The following is a 17,253-nucleotide window of genomic DNA, read 5'->3' as shown; positions in this document are numbered from 1 at the left end:
GAGAGAAATCAAATTCTGTTGCTGTGACTTGTTTCTAAACATGGGACAGAGGCCACCAGGCCGAGGTGGCACATTATGACCCATCCTCTATCCTGTGCGAGCTATAAGACACAAATGTTAGAACTGGTAAAGGAGTCACGATAAAACTGCTTAAAAACAAACCACGCTCTTTTGCTTCAAGGAAAAATAAACTCAATTTTCAAGTTCAAAGAAAACCAGTTAGAAACCCTCAGGATTGTATTCACACGTTAAACGTATCTGATCCCATTATCTTTCTGCTCCGCAAATAGCTTTTCGGACCGGTCACACCCCTCCCTACGCAGAGGAAAGCGCAACCCTCTTTCCTGTGCCTCTGGACCTGGTCTTGACGCTGCTTTCAGGGGGCTTGTAGCTTATGAAGAGGCTGCAGGGTTCCACCTGCCAAGTGTCACCCATGAAAGAGCCTGTCCTGCCGAGAGCCAGTCACATATTAGTTACCCAGGTAGGAGACTGTATTGTAGACTCGCTCGGCTCATCTACCCTTTGCCCAGAGCCCACTCCTCCCAGCCTCACCCTCCCTATTGCTAAATTAGGGATTTGGGAAACCTGCTGGTGATGACCAGACAGGGCGTGTGCTGATGCCCAGCACACTGGACACCTACCTCTGTTTTGTCCCTGTCTCCCCTGACCCCCCTCCCCTGTCACTCACACAGATGTCAACCGGCTGCTCTCTGCCCGATCCAGGGTTGCCTTTGGTCTGCTTCTCAGCCCGAGGCCACCTCAAAATCTGTGCCAGGTCTGGGCAAGAGGGGAGACGGGAGCTGAAAAGTCACATTGGATTTGCTACTATTCCTCATGGGGGACCTAGAATACCTAAATGTGAAGGTCTTGGATGATCTACCTGGAATGCTCTCCAGGAATGCCTTAATCAAGAGACGACTTCTAAGAATTAAGATGCTGACATGGCAACATCAAGCTCATGCCTTGCTTTTCCTTCATGTGCAGAAAATAATTCACAAAATGGCAAGCCACAACGTTAGAAAAAAGGTGGGTTCTTCAAAGCCATCTACACATTCAATGCAATCCTGCATTCTTCTCAGAGCTAGAACAATCCTAAATTTGCATGGAACCACGAAAGACCCCAGATAGCCAAAGTAATGTTGAAAAAGAAAACCACAGCGGGAAGCATCACAATCCTGGACTTTAGCCTGTACTACAAAGCTGTAATCATCAAGACAGCATGGTATTGGCACAAAAACAGACACATAGACCAATGGAATAGAATAGAGAACCCAGAATTGGACCCACAAATGTATGGGCAAATAATCTTTGACAAAGCAGGAAAGAATATCTAATTCTAAAAGAGACAGTCTCTTTGGCAAATGATGCTGGGAGAAATGGACAGCAACATGCAGAAGAATGAACCCGGACCACTTTCTTAAAACACCAAAGTAAATTCAAAATGGATGAAAGACCCAAATGTGAGCCGGGAAACCATCAAAATCCTAGAAGAGAAAACAGGCAACAACCTCTTTGACCTCAGCCCCAGCAACTTCTTACTTGACACGTCTCCAGAGGCAAGGGAAACAAAAGCAAAAATGAACTATTGGGACTTCATCAAGATAAAAATCTTCTGCACAGCAAAGGAAACAATCAACAAAACTAAATGGCAGCCAGCAGAATGGGAGAAGATATTTGCAAATGACATATCAAATAAATGGTTAGAATCTAAAATCTATAAAGAACTTACCAAACTCAACACCCAAAAAACAAATAACCCAGTGAAGAAACGGGCAGAAGACAGAATAGACATTTTTCCAAAGAAGACATCCAGATGGCTAACAGACAAGTGAAAAGATGCTCAACATCACTCATCATCAGGAAAATACAAATCAAAACCACAATGAGATACCACCTCACACCGGTCAGAGTAGCTAAAATTAACAACTCAGGAAACAACAGATGTTGGCGAGGATGTGGAGAAAGGGGAACCCTCGCGCACTGTTGGTGGGAATGCAAACTGGTGCAGCCACTCTGGAAAACAGTGTGGAGGTTCCTCAAAAAATTAAAAATAGAACTACCCTAGGACCCAGCAATAGCACTGCTAGGAATTTATCCAAAGGATCCAGGAGTGCTGATGCATAGGGACACAGGGACCCCAATGGTTATAGCAGCACTCTCAGCAATAGCCAAATTATGGAAAGAGCCCAAATGTCCATCAACTGATGAATGGATAAAGAAGATGTGGTGTATATATACACAATGGGATACTACTTGGCAATGAAAAGTAATGAAACCATGCCATTTACAACAATGTGGATGGAGCTGGAGGGTATTATGTTAATTGAAATAAGTCAGTCAGAGAAAGACAGACATCGTATGTTTTCACTCACATGTGGAAGTTGAAAAACTTAACAGAAGACTATGAGGGAAGGGAAAGAAAACAAAAGGTTACAAACAGAGAGGGAGGCAAACCATAAGAGATGTTTAAATACAGAGAATAAACTGAGGGTGGTAGGGGATGGGGGGGGGCGGGGAAAACGGGGGATGGGCACTGAGGAGGGCACTTGTTGGGATGAGCACTGGGTGTTGTAGGTAAGTGATGAATCACAGGAATCTACGTCGGAAGCCAAGAGCACACCGTATACACTGTACGTTAGCTAACTTGACAATAAATCACACACAAAAAAAGAAAAACTAAAAAATAAAATACAAATAGCAAAAAAAAAAAAAAAAAGAAAAAGATGTGTTCTTAAAATATTTAATAAAAAATATGCTTCTGTCAGTAACTATATACGTCATCACTGCTAACCCACATTCAAAACTTTACTGTGTTCCTGTTCCCAGGGAGATCACGACCATGAGAAGATTAAGAAGAAAATTTTATAATGCGCTTTAGGGCTTTAGAGAGTGGAACAAAAAAACTTGCATTGGAAAACACAGCACTACAAGCATGCTAAATCTCCCTCAGTTTCCTATAAGTTTAACAGAGTCACAGTAAAAAAAAAAAAAAAGTTTTTTTTTCGTATTTGAAATCAAACAAGCATTCTAAAGTTCATACGGAAAACTGAACCAGCTATAATTACCAAGGAAATTATGAAAAGAAGTGTAAGTGAGGGGGAGTTAGCACCACCCCCAATGCCTATAATAAAAAAAACATTTAAAAACTATGAATCTGCTAATGGTATATATATATTCAGGATTATCGACAGAATGGAACAGACTGGAAATATACCTAAATATATCCGAGAAATTTAGTTGGAGAAAAAGGTGACATTTCAGTAAATGGGGTAAAGATGGCTTGTTCAATAAACAGTGTTGAGTAAAGGGAAGCCATTGACAAAAATTTAAGTTGGAGCCACACTTCGTGCCAGGATAAATTCCAGAGAAAGTTTATTTCAAAGTAGAAAATGGCATCATACGTGTGCTAGAAAAAAGTGTGGAATTAAAAAATATATATATCGTACAATGAAGACCTTTCTAAGAAAAACAGAAATCCCAGAAGCCGAAAGAAACAATCAAAAGATTTAACTCTGCAAACATTTTTTTTTTTTTTTAAAACTTTGCATGGCAAATACCACCATGGGCAAAGTAAAAGACAAATGACAAACTGAGAATAAATATTTGCATCGCATATCACAAAGGGCTAATATCCCCAGTACATACAGAACTCTCCGAGGTGATCAGGAAAAAGACCAACGACTGTCAGAAAATGGGCAGTGGCTACCAATAGGCAGTTAATAGAGAGGGAAAGAAAAATTGTTCTTAAATGTAAAAAAGACGCACAGCCTCTTTCATAAGGGAAAATACAAATAAAAAAATCACAGTAGGAAAATACTTTTTGCCTACCAGATGGGCAAGTATAAAAAAGTAGGAGACCCCCTTCTGTTGGCAAGGTATGGGGGGAAGAGACTCTCCCTTGGGGCTGGTGCGGACGGGCTGAGGGCACTGGCCAACGTTTTCCATGCACATTCCCCTCCGACCCAGCGATTCCATTTCCAGTTTTTCCTCCACGGACAGGTGCGCATCTGTCAATGCAAAATGACGTGCTACGGCATTGTGAAAGTAGGTTAGAAACAAATGAAACCTCCATCAGCAGAGGGATGAAACAGAGGAGTCTCCATTCTGGAATACCACGCGCGCGATGGAGGCGATTCCTACACTCACGTGGCAACACCTCTCGGTGATATTTCACGAAGAGGAGCGAGGTGCACAGAGTATACGGTATGCGGCTCCGTGCAATAAAAGGAAAAGCAATATGTGAGCGTGCATGTGTGTGTAAGTGCTGGTTTTGCGTGAAAAAAAAATCAAGAAACTGGGAACGTGTAACCGTGATAAATGCACTCGGATACATGGGGGAGCCTAAGGACAGCAAGGACAACACTGGAGGAAAGAGAGAGCAAGGTCACAGGCTCTACTGGTGGAGAGAACTTCTGGGAAACAGCCGCTGCTTCTTGAGCAAGGTGAGCCCTGAGCTGAAAGTGAGAGGAAGGAAATGATACAGCTGCCCTGGAGCTTTCAAGGAGAGGAACACAGTTCCAAAAAGCTGAAAGAAGCCACTGTTGACGACTGTGGGGTTGCTCTGCCAAAATGGCTGCCCTCTCCTTCGGGCATGAGAACGCAGGAAAACAGTTCCTCAAAGAGTCAGCAACTCCACCCTTGTGAAGAGGCACCACAGCCCAGGCACCAACCCTTCATTCTTGTCCACACAAGACAGAGCACCGCAAAACCATACAGATAAGCACATTCTAGAAAGTTCTGCTAAAGCAAAGTCTCTCTCTCTCTTTACCCGTGAAGGACAAATGCGAAAGGCAGCGAGCGGCTGGTGTCACTGCTTATACTTATTATTGGCAATGAACGACACCTGGCTTTCAAAACCATGAAGGATGGAGTGTATGTTCAGAGTCCTTCTGATTTTATTTCGTATCAAGTTGAAACAGCTAGAAGAAATAAGAAGTTTAAAATTCATCCATATCCTCACAACCCTTACAAAAGGACTTCATTTTTGTTTCCTTTATATCTGTATTTATTTGAATTTAGAGTATTTACTTCGTTAAATAGTAATATGTAAGTATATAATTTTGTCCTTTTTCCCCCATCCATAGTTATATTAAGTTCTAGATGGCTGCACAAAATTCTATCCTGTTTAGTAGCTACAATTTAGGGAGTAAACATTTACGTAGCACCTTGTATGGGTGCGTTACGTAATCTGATTTACCCTCTACAGCAACTCTTACTGTTGGGAAATCCCCTTTGTTTATAGACCAGAAAACCAAGTGTCCCAAGAGCTGGTAAGCAGCAGACCCTGCCTTTGAACCCCAGGGCGTGTCTGACCTGACCGCCCATGTGCTCTCCCCTGCGTTACACTATTGCTGTCTCTAGCGTGGGGCACGTCTGTGCCCAATGTCTACCACGATAAGCGGTGCTGGTGGAATATCTTCCCATATTCCATTTTTTCCTTTCTAGATTACTTTCTTCATTTCAGTCAACATACGTGTCCATATTCCAACAAGATGGCTCCTCACCCTTCTCCACTCCCAATTCCTGCTTCGGAGAGACCGCTATTTTCAAGTCTTTTAGGGTCCCTGTCACCCCATACGTGCCTCCGTACTTCTGGATGCCGTGCCTGGCGGGCTGGCTTTTGCACGCGTTTCCTGGTAGCCTACCGAATTCCCTGCTGTGGAGACCGTCAGCTCTAATACACCGCCCCTAAAACACGCACCGGCCCCTCCCTCGTTCTTTCAACCTTGGTACAGCAACACCTTTGGTTACGTTAATTTTCAGTGTTCATATGATGATGTAAATCAGTCACAACTCAGTCACATATCCTTTTGGTAAAGTTCCTCATTTTCCCCAGGTTATCACTTTTGTCATTTCCTCAGTAGCTTAGCGCATCGACCGCCAGCCTATTTCCAAATTCTGAGGGACACTAGGTCTCTGCACAAAGACATCAGGCAATCACTGGTTTCACTTTCTCCTGGAGACACCGTTCGGGGAGCCCTCCCTCCATCCTGCAAGGACCCCTCAGCTCCCTCCTGCATCCCAGGCCCCAAGGCCACTCTTCCTTGGCTTCCTTCCTTTGGGAGAGGCTGGCTTCCACTAGCTTCTTGAGAAAAAGTGACTTGGAAAAGAGAAAAACACCTTTTCTTTTTTTTTAATGTTTATGTTTATTTTTGAGAGAGAGAGAGAGAGAGAGAGAGAGAGCAGGCAAGCAGGGGAGGGTCAGAGAGAGGGAGACACAGAATCTGAAGCAGGCTCCAGGCTCTGAGCTGTCAACACAGAGCCTGATGCGGGGCTCGTACTCACGGACCAAGAGATCATGACCTGAGCTGCAATTGGAGGCTTAACGGACTGAGCCCCCAGGTGCTCCAAAAAACACCTTTTCTGAGAGCAACTCTCCATGTCTGAAAATGCCTTTATTTTGCCCTCACACTAGATTGAGTTTGGCTGGTATAGAATCCTAAGTTAGAAACCATTTTTACCTCGGGATTTTGAAGGCCTCCCTCCGCTGTCGTCCAGCTTCTGGTCTTCTGTCGGCATCTGGGTCATTCTGATGCCTGATCCTCGAGTACCATCTCTCTCCTTACCTTCTGCGAGTTCCGAGGTCTTGCTTTGTTACCAGTGTTCCAAAATTCCACCAAGAGCCTCCACGGGGTCTTTTTCCCTCCCTGGGCTAGATTTTCGGAAGCTCTTTCAATCTGGAGTTTCAGGCCCTACGCTCATGGGACAGCCAGGGGATCTTTCTCCGGTAACTTCTTCCCCTCCACTTTCTCTAGTCTCTTTCTGGAACTACTATTACTTGGATTTTAGGTTTCTTAAGACTGTTGCTCAAATTTCTCTTCCACTTTCCGTCTTTTGTCTACTTAATCTACTTGCTGGACGAGATCCTCAATTGTACCTTTGCCTCGATTCACCGTCTTCATTTTGTGCTCCAAAAGCACTTCCTGTTCTCGGAATGTTCCAATTTTAGAGGCTCCTCTTGCCACGTGGATATATACCTTCTCCTCTCTCCAAGTATGCTCATTATGGGTTTTCTTAACTTTACTTTGGCTCATGTCGCTATGTTTCTTCCACCTCCTTTCTTCTGCTTGCTCTAAAGCTGTCTTTCATGTTCAAGGCTTTTCCTCCTCTGTCCAGCGACTCCTGGTCGTCTGCTCCTTCTGCAGAGGACATGCTGAAGAGTGGATATACAGCCATCTGACAACACGGGCAGACCTGTCAACCTGCGGACTCCAGCCTCTCTGCTAGAAGACCCCCAAATATGAGTGTCTCTGGGATTCTTCTCTTGGGTCAGTTTCCCCGGGGGAAGCCTCCCATCTCCTCGGGGAACCTGGTCATGGCTGGGGCCTTCCAGGTGCAGACTCGATGGCCTGGTGCCTCACTCTCACTCTTTTTTCTTTTTTAAATATTTTTAGAAACTTTTTAAATATTTATTTTTGAAAGAGAGAGAGAGAGAGAAAGAGAGAGAGAGGGAGTACAAGCAGGGGAGGGGCAGAGAGAGAGGGAGACACAGAATCCGAAGCAGGCTCCGGGCTCCGAGCTGTCAGCACAGAGCCCGACGCGGGGCTCGAACTCATGAACTGTGAGATCATGACCTGGGACGAAGTCGGACGCTCAACTGATTGAGCCCCACAGGCGCCCTAGCTTTTCTCTGTGTTTAAGTAATTTCTTTGGGCTAAATTTATAAAGTGGAATCAACTTTTTTACTCCTTTATTCACGATCTGTGTGTTCATGTATTCAGTCCGTAAACATTTATGAAGCACCTACTATGTGCCAGACACTGTAGTGGGCAGTGAAGACACATGGTGTAGGGAAAAGAACAAAGACTACGGGGTCAGAGAGACGAGGGTGTGATCTCCGTTCTGACACGCAGCGACTTTGGGCAAGTCAGTTCACCTGTTGGGTTACGTTTACTTCTTAAAGATTGGAGCACAGAGGTGGGTTTAACCTGAAGGCTAAAGAAAGCGTACTGAAATTACTGAACTTAGCAGTTGAAGGATAGGAGCCCCCAAGGAACGGTAGTATTTGTTATTACTTGTTACGTTTGTTGTTGCTAATAGTAACTTATCTCACAATTTATCATGGGATGCAGACAATAAAAAACTTTAATGCCGATGAGTGTAATTCCTAATTCCGTGATGGCAGAGTCAGCTGCTATGAGACAACAGAGGACAGAAGCACCCACAGGGGCACCTCAGCTCAGGTCATGATGTCACGGTTCGTGGGTTTGAGCCCCACATCAGGCTCTGCATTGACAGCACGGAGCCCGCTTGAGACTCTCTCTTCCTCTCTCTCTCTGCCCCTCCCTTGCTCGTGCTCTGTCTCTCTCCCTCTCCAAACAAATAAGCACGAAAAAAAAAATTAAGAAAACACAGAAGAAAAGTGCTCACGCTGAGTGTGGAGGAGGGTGTCCAGGAAGGCCTCCTCCAAGAGGGGGTGTCTGTGCACTCTCAGATAAGGAGGGTGTGTAAAGGCACGGAGGGGTCCCAGGGGGAAGGAATGGCAGGTGTGAGACGCTAACAGGAGAGAAATGTAGGGTGATCTGACGCGTCTAGAACACAGGGCACAAGGACAAGGGAGCAAGGCTGAGGCTCGCCCTCATCCTCCAGGCAGCTTTAAAGCAGGGGCGTGACACATCAGAGGTGGGCTTCCCAGGGCAGCTTAGGGGCCTGGGAGAGAAATCAGCTGGGGGCAGAGCACAGAGATGCGGCAATGGCATCAGTGCCAGCAAGGGCCGATGACACCCTGGACGGAGGCAGAAGCAAAGGAACGGTGCACGCTGAGGAGGTTCAGCTGACAGGACGTGGTGACTTTTGTCACTATCGTCCTCCCCTGTGTGCTGGACACGGAGTAAGTCTGCACTTCTGAGGTTAGCGTGGCCTTGAGCCTTGCTGTAACCAATGAAACAGGAAAGGAAATGACAAAGTGTCACTTCAGGGGAGCAGGCGTTAAGAGCCAGCGTGTGGGTTGTCGCGTCCCCTCTCCCGCCTCGGCGGAGCCTGTGGAAGCACAGGTTGAGGCGACACCTCCATCAGCTGGGGTCCCGGTGACAATATGATCAGTACAGCCCTCCTCCTGCTAAAGTCAAGGAGCAGCGTGAGTGAGAAATACGTGTTTGTGGTTTTAAGACACCAAGATTCAGGGTGCCACGTGGCTCAGTCAGTTAAGCGTCCAACTTGGGCTCAGGTCATGACCTCACGGTCTGGGAGTTCGAGCCCCGCGTTGGGCTTGGAGCCTGGAGCCTGCTTCGGATTCTGCGTCTCCCTCCCTCTCTGCCCCTCCCCCGCTCGCCCTCTGTCTCTGTCTCAAAAATAAATAAAACAGAAACAAACCAAAAAAAAGACACAGAGGTCGAGGATCGACACTAGCGTCTCTTGACTAGTACTGTGTCCAACTGAATTTCATATTGATCATATCATAGTATTGATGATGTTGCCAGATTTTCCTCTGAGTAGCCAATAAGGCTTTATTCTTAGAAGTTCCATTGTTACCAAGGCTGAATATTATTTGGTATCTACTGCCAGGATCTCCCCTTGCGACAATTACCTAGGCATAGCCTGCACCCTCTTGCCCACGCAGTCTGAGTTCTCGTATACTCGTATGAACTCGTACCTTATGCCCTTTGTCATTTTGCCAGTTCCCTAGCTAATACTATTATTAATGTAAAAATAGCTCCAATAATAGCAGCTGTGCTTACTCAAGACTTACACATGCTAGGCATTCTATAGATCACGTCACGCGCTGTCTGTCTGTAGCCTCATATCAAGCCTATAAAGTACTATGATCCCCATTTTACAGGTGAACAAGTGGAGGCTCGGCAGGGTGGGGCCGCCCAGCCAGGTCTCGAGCTGGCTTCTCCCTCTCTCTTTTTTTTAATGTTTATTTATTTTTGAGAGAGAGAGAGAGAAAGAGAGACAGAGCATGAGCGGGGGAGGGGCAGAGAGAGAGGGAGACACAGAATCCGAAGCAGGCTCCAGGCTCTGAGCTGTCAGCACAGAGCCCGACGCGGGGCTCAAATTCACAAATCGTGCGATCATGACCTGAGCTGAAGTTGGACGCTTAACCGACTGAGCCACCGAGGCGCCCCCTGACTTTTTGTGCTTTCTAGAAGCCACTTTCTCCTTCTCTGGCCTCTATGACGCTCAAGGCTCCTGGTTCTCCTCTGAACCTTTCTCACTGCCCATCTCTGGCTCATTCACCGGCTCTTCTTTCCGCCCTCACCTGCTGCAGCCCCCAGCCCCCAGTCTCTCTCTGCTCTCTGCCTCCCTCTCCCCGGCTGGCAGCTGATCTGGAACCCGCATGTCTGGCCTTCAGCTCACACCTGGGCCCCGCTGCCACACTGCCACCTGTCCCTCTGTACGTCCCACAGTGGCCAAAACTACACAGCTTGCCCTGAGGAAGCGGCTTCCTGTGACTTCCCTATTTCTGCCCATGACTTCATTCTTCTCTCAGCTGCTCAGGTCCCTTCATATTATCTGCGATTCAGCCCTTTCTGCCAACACCCAAGGACATTCCATTTTCCAGCACACCTACTGATTCGCATTCTTTCCTGACCCCACAAGTGCTCATGGGATCAAGTCCAAACTCCTCCTTTCTGGGAAGTTGAGGCCCCATGTGATCTGACCTCTTCTCCCCAAAAGGCCCCGGGGCTTTCTGCTGTAATCAGACAGTTCTTGTCGCATCTCATGATGACAGAGGGACTTGGCAAGGAGCTGCTCGGGAAGCAGCTGTGGGGACCAGGCCAGTGATGGGGCCCAAGCCCATAAGCAAACAAAATCAAGGGCACAGCGAGCAAAGGGCAGAGAGAGCGGCAGGTCCAAAGGGCACACAAAGAGCACCAAGCTCGTTAGGAATCACAAGAGAGACGGTCCAAGGCCAGCCAGGTGAAGACCCATGGATCTGGGGGCGGGGGGCAGAGCAGAGTGGCCGTGGGGTCAGGGCAAACCAGCGACAAAGAGGAAGTGTGCCAAACAGGCAAAGCCTCAGTCGCCTGGCGACCCACACAGGCTGGCTGGAAGGCTGGCGGGACAAGGGAGCAAAAAAGCACTGGCTGGAAAGCGAAGTCGCTTTTCCACCACAAGAGCGTGTCTAAATGATCGATCCCGCCGGCTCTCGCTCACACTGACCTCCCTACCTTCTCTCATAGGGCCCCACTCGTCCAAATCAACTCATCTTACAGGGCCACACAAACCTCAACATCCAAGCCACCACAGTACCACCTACCTCTTTCCCTAAGCTCCTTTAACATGCCCCTGAATTGTTCGTTCGGACCCTTCATCACATGGGTTCCTACCCAAACTATCTACAAACTCCAGGGAGCACTGAATGTGTGCAATGCAGTGGCCACAGAGAATTCAGGACATTTTAAGACGGTTGCTCTCTTTAAGCCTCTCAGAATAGAGTTGGCCTGAAGAGGGAGAGACACACACATGGAAAGGATACCGCCTTCCTTCCTGTCGTCAGGTGGGAGCCACAGGGACAGCAGAGGGCAAGGGTTAGAGAATGCATCAAGAGTCAGCAAGTGAGGCGGCCTGGAGGGAGTTGTCGGGAAGGTGGAAATAGGAGTAAGGGAATTATGTGTGTATGAGAGGAGGCGAGTGTGAGGTACACACGGTGAAAGACTGAAAGAACAGGTTACTAAATGTTAATTGACGAACTTCAAAAAAATCTATGTCCTGAGAGGAATCTTCCTTTATTGAAAGGCCAAGGAAGGAAAAGTCCCAACTGGCATGGCCTGGCAGATTTCAAATTAATAAACAAAACAAAACAAAAAACAAAAACAAAAAAACAAACAGGGGCGCCTGGGTGGCTCAGTCGGTTGAGCGTCCGACTTTGGCTCAGTCGGTTGAGCGTCCGCAGTTTGTGGGTTCGAGCCCCGCGTCGGGCTCTGCGCTGACCGCTCAGAGCCTGGAGCCTGCTTTGGATTCTGTGTCTCCCTCTCTCTCTGCCTCACCCCCATTCGCACTCCGTTTCTGTCAAAAATAAACAATATTAAAAAAAAAATTAAAAAAAAAAACATACACAGTTTCTCACTTCATGTTAGTGAGGAATTAGTGTTCAGCTTTTGTGATCCGGCTGAAAACACCAGCTCAGGGTCTTGTCACAGGAGACTCTGGTGTCACAAGCCACAGAAACGTCAGGCTAGTGTGGCAATGGCATCAGTGGCCAGCTGGAAGATGGAACAATTTGTGGCCTGCTGTTTCTCAAGGATCTCTCTGTCCCCAGGAGGCCACAGGCGGTTCTGGATCAACCACTGACCTCCAGGCAAGAAGGTTTCCCAGATGCACTGGATGGTGGCCTCTTTTCACGGCTACCTCAGACGCTAAGCGGTCTGGCTCGAAGCCGTGGCCTGGGCCGACCTAGAGCCCTCGCACCATGACGAGAACCTGGCAGAGGTTCAGGGCGGTTCAGAAGCTGCCTCGAGGGCTGACTCATTTCCGTGGCTCCTGGGACACTGCAGACAGCCACCGTGGGCAGATGACCAGCTCCGAGGAGGGCACAGCCCTGGGGGGAGGGTGGCGCTCCGCCTGCCAGACAGTCACCGGGTGGCAACAGGGATGGCGTCTCATCCAATCGCGCGAAACATCGATCCGTCAAGGATCACGGTTTTCTGCAGCAGTGAAAGCTTCGCTTCTTAGACTTTCACGGAGCGGCAGGTTTCCTTTAGAAACGCAGGAAAATTCCTTCTTGAGTAACTACGATGCCACCTCGCAGGTTGTGATCCTAGAGCCCAAGGCCCTCGACAGACTCCACCCGTAGGGAAGTCATTCTCAAGGCTGCTGAGGGGGACTGGTTCCTGCACTTGCGCCTCCGATGACGGCGGAACGCAGACCACAGTCCGCTCTGAGCTCCGCGGCGCTGCACGGAAACGGTACCACACCCACTCACCCTCCAGGAGACACTGGCCACCTTACTGTCTTAATTATACTTTTACCAATAAAGTAGACACTGCTCTGGAGCATAAAGTACCCTATCTATCATAATGAAGGGAGACGTGCCGGGAAGTGGGCAGAGAAAAAGACCAGTTTGGGATCAGAACCGGTGACCAGCGAATTTACAGAGTCAATAAACACGAGCAGCTGATAAACGGTGGCTACTCTTAGAAAGGTTAGACTTTCTGGAAAACAAGGTCCATTTCCTGCTCCTGAGTACTGGACCAGCTGTCAGCCAACTACATATACTGGGAAGGACCACAAAATGGATCTGACCCCTGGCGAGTCCTAGTAAGCAGATTCCGTTTAGTAAAGAACTTTAAGTAAAGGTAAGGATGATTGATTGGTGGACAAAGACGGACCCTGGAGCCTAGTCCGGGAAAGACCAGAAAGGGGGGGGGGGGGTGACCCAGCGATGGGACAGGCTTGCTCGGAGCAGAGGTCCACCTGCCCATCGGAGGTGCTGGGTTTAACTCCGTGGGATGGCGTCAATGGTAGCCCATGCCCCTTCTGCCGTTTGAAAGACATAGCAGAGCCCTGAAGAATAAACTCAAGCTGGACAATACAATAGGGCAGTGGTTGGTCATACATTTTTAGAACCGGAAGCGATCGCCTTAAGGAGGTCCAGGCACATGGAAGATGTGCCTCTTTCCATCTGAACTAAATCACGGGAGTCTTGAATAGTTTGGATTCCGAATCTATTAGATCTTTCAGCAATTCCTGCCCGAAGGCACAATCCCTAACAAGAAGCTACAGTCTCTGTCCCTACCCAGGTTAGAGAAAGTAAATGAATTTTCTCCACAGCCTCAGCTTGGTCATCTTAATGCAGTGCAAGTGGCCTCAAGGATGACAGCACCTGGCTCCTGGCCTCCTGGATGGGTGATCTGCTAGGGCAGAGACAGTGCAGGTGGACAGCATCTAAAAGTTGAATTAAACCAGGCCACTTGCCAACTAACCACCCACCCCCAAATGCACACCCGTGTGTAAAAAACTCACCATCTGATGGCAGAAGACAGTGAGTAACACAGAGAGGGACCAACCCATCCCCGTTTGGCTGGTACCTCCCCCGTTTAACATCGAAAGCCCCACGTTTGAGGAAACCCATCCGTCTTGGAAAAGCTGGGATGTGTGCTCAGCGTAGGCACAGAGGACAGTATCCCGGGCTTATTGGCAACTCTAACCTTGACAGTTTGGGTTCGGGCCATCTCATCGGAAACACAAGCAATTTCAAGAGGAAGTCACCCGAAAACATGACCTCACCGACGCTAACCATCAATATGCAGTCTCAGTAAAGATGATTTTGAGCCTTTCATCTTTCAAGTGCCCTCTTAAAACTTCCGGGGAAATGTGTCTACATAAGAAGCACATTGTAGCGCTACAGATCGACTTATCAACTGTTAACGATTCACCATAAGAATCTAAGGAAATATTTGCACAGCTCTTAAAATGGGTAACTTAACAGGTCAATGAAACTAAGACACTCGGTAATTAGGAGTTTATCCTATAAAAAGCACAAAGCTTTAGTGTTCGGCCAAGGAGGAAAGGATCTAAATCCGATCTGGAATGTCTCTGTGAACAAGAGGGAATTAAGAAGAATTTAAGCCCAAGATAATGAAATTCTTTTCAACTTTAACTCACTATAAATAAGCTGTGCTGGCTCCAGAATTTCCACCCGGGAGGGGGCTGGGGGCAGCGACCCGACTGGAAGGGAGTGTGTGGAGCTACATTTGCAGAGTGTTTTACTAAAGACTGGGCAAATATCAGTCGTCCATATCTAAGCCCCTCGCCCCCTAGCTTCCCTTCTGCCACTGCCACTGTCACTGCAAATAGTCAGCCATATATATATATATATATATATATATATATATATATATATATATTTAACGTTTATGCATTTTTTAAAGATTTTTTCAAAGTTTTTATTTATTGATTTTGAAAGAGAGCACAAGTGGGGGAAGGGCAGAGAGAGTGTGAGAGAGAATTCCAAGCAGGCTCCGCGTTGTCAGCACAGAGCCTGACGTGGAACTCGAACCCATGAACCATTGAGATCGTGACCAGACCTGAAGGTGGATGCTTCACTGAGCCACCCAGGCGCGCCTGTTTATTCATTTTTGAGAGAGAGAGAGAAAACGTGAGCGACAGAGGGGCAGAAAGACAGAGAAAGGGACAGAGGATCTGAAGTGGGCTCCTGAGCTGACAGCACAGAGCCCGATGAGGGGCTCAGACTCATGAACCGTGAGATCATGACCTGAGCTGAAGTCGGACGTTCAACCGACTGGGCCACCCAGGTGCCACAAATAGACAGCCTTACAGAGAGAGCAAGGAAGGAAATAGCAAGGATATAGGGTCTCCAATAACTCCATATATCGCACTATTTATGTGATCAGGATTAGTGCTTCTCTGGAGCGTACTTCTAATTATTTAGTACATCCTTGATATGCAAAAATAGTGTATCCTGCACATCTGTGACAAATACAGTATTTTTATATATAGAATTGGGCTTTTATTGAGAGTAGATAAAAGAGGAATAGATACTGTCAGGAAGTAGAATATGTATGAAGCCATAGGGAGGGGGTTGATACTGTTTGAGAGAAAAATCAGAAAGCAGATCTCTGCTTTGCTGTCTCAGAAATAACCAGGAACCACAGCTGTGCATTAAAAAAAAGTGCCTCTAGAAAATTTCTACAATGAAAACTTAAAAAAAAATTTTTTTAATGTTTATTTTTGAGAGAGAGAGAGAGAGAGAGAGAGAGCGAGCGAGCATGAGTGGGGGAGGGGCAGAGAGAGAGGGAGACACAGAATCCGAAGCAGGCTCCAGGCTCTGAGCTGTCAGCACAGCTCCCGATGTGAGGCTCGAACTCACGGACCGCGAGATCATGACCTGAGCCGAAGTCAGACACTCAACCGACTGAGCCACCCAGATGCCCCTACAATGAAAACGTTTTTAAAAATGACCCTTCTTTAAGATCACCGACACGGGTATCAGAGAAGTAGATCCTCAAATGTTCGTTAACCAAGACTCACGGAAACCAAAGACATGGACGAATTATGACGAGCACAACATTCCAATAGGAGCCTTGTTTGGAGTTTGTACCCTGGTGAGGAGGAGAGATGGGAAAAGCATAGTACGACATAAACCCATTAGCCACCTATGGAAAGGTCATGGCGTTTCTGCCATTCTCTTGCGAGTGTCTGAAGCAACTTCAAAGAGGAAATGCTCAGGGAGGGCACGACACAGGGCAGAGTCAGCCGCTGCTTCTGGCTCGATGTTGGAATGGGTGTGGCTCTGATCTCCAAGTCTCAGGGATCTCTCGCCCCTGCAGAGGACAATAATCCAGCTCCAGTGAGTACAGGTGTTAGCTGGCTGCAGAAGAGAGACTAGTCTCCAGGAGAGAAAGGACCCACGAACATATGGCTGTGGTTTTGATCACACTGCTTTCCTTCTCCGGACCCTGCGGGTTCCTACACGTCTCTTGTGCCCAGTAAAAGCACCTCAACGATCTGTTTCTAGGCTTGTCTATTAGCTAAGCACTCCGCCCAGCTCCCAAATGCCTTCATCCTGAGCTACACCGCGACCCACACCGACAGGCCTGCTCATGAGTGAAAAAGCAGAAGCCTGGCCTCCCACAGGGAATATAGAAATTTCAACAGCAGGCTTCCAGGGATGGGGCACCTGCTTCGTAGCTTCACTTCCCAACCAGGGCCTGGTGATGGAAACTTCGGCGGGGCCTGAGGGGAGGGTGGAGGCTGCAAACTGCTTTTATGCATATATCTGGGGTTGCCCCGCTTTAATTTAAGACCGAAAAAAACCCCAAGGTGTCTTCTTTCAGAAACAGCGTAAGTGACGTCCCCAAAACTACAATTCTGTCAGAGTTAAAGGCACACTGATTCTCTGGAGCGCAACATCCCTCACCCACACCCATCAGTGGGAAACGAAAGACCAAAGAGCATTATACTTAAGACCTGCGCGCACTAGGGATCCTGTCCTGTCTCCTCACGAGTGTGGCTCTGCATTTGGGACACCCGTACCTTGCAGATGAAGAAAAGAGATCGAAACGATTTCCCAGAAAACAAGGTGGAGTGTGTTGAATGGACACAGGAACCCCACGCTGGGGAAACACGCAGGTGGGAAGAGGGGGGGCTCGTTCTGACTGAAGAGGGGTGGGGAGACATCAGGAGAATCTCTCAGGATAGATGCCAGGAGAGAGGCGCTCTGGTGGAGGGAGAAAAGAGGGGGGACCTGGGGATGGCCCGGGGTAAGAGCTCAGGAGGCAGGCACTCATTGGGCCGCAGGAGAACGCCACAGGTGGTGAGGCCGGACAGGTAGGTTGGGACCACACT

At 47.8% G+C, this 17,253-nt stretch overlaps 1 protein-coding gene across 4 annotated transcripts in view; it reads right to left on the bottom strand.

Moving 5' to 3' along the window:
• Positions 1 to 17,253, bottom strand: part of ABHD2 (abhydrolase domain containing 2, acylglycerol lipase) — a 112,707-nt gene that overhangs the window by 62,917 nt on the left and 32,537 nt on the right. Inside the window, exon 1 of one of the 4 annotated variants that reach the window (XM_049614273.1) lies at positions 6,462 to 7,377. The exons of the other annotated variants lie outside the window; for them this stretch is intronic. The gene's annotated coding sequence lies outside the window, so the exon portion shown is untranslated. Of the gene's footprint in view, positions 1 to 6,461; positions 7,378 to 17,253 lie in introns of those variants that run through there. 4 annotated transcript variants of the gene reach the window in all.

Source organism: Panthera uncia (genome assembly GCF_023721935.1).
Source record: "Panthera uncia isolate 11264 chromosome B3 unlocalized genomic scaffold, Puncia_PCG_1.0 HiC_scaffold_2, whole genome shotgun sequence".
NCBI classification, from domain to species: domain Eukaryota; kingdom Metazoa; phylum Chordata; class Mammalia; order Carnivora; family Felidae; genus Panthera; species Panthera uncia.
This window is presented reverse-complemented; position numbering and strand designations above follow the sequence as displayed.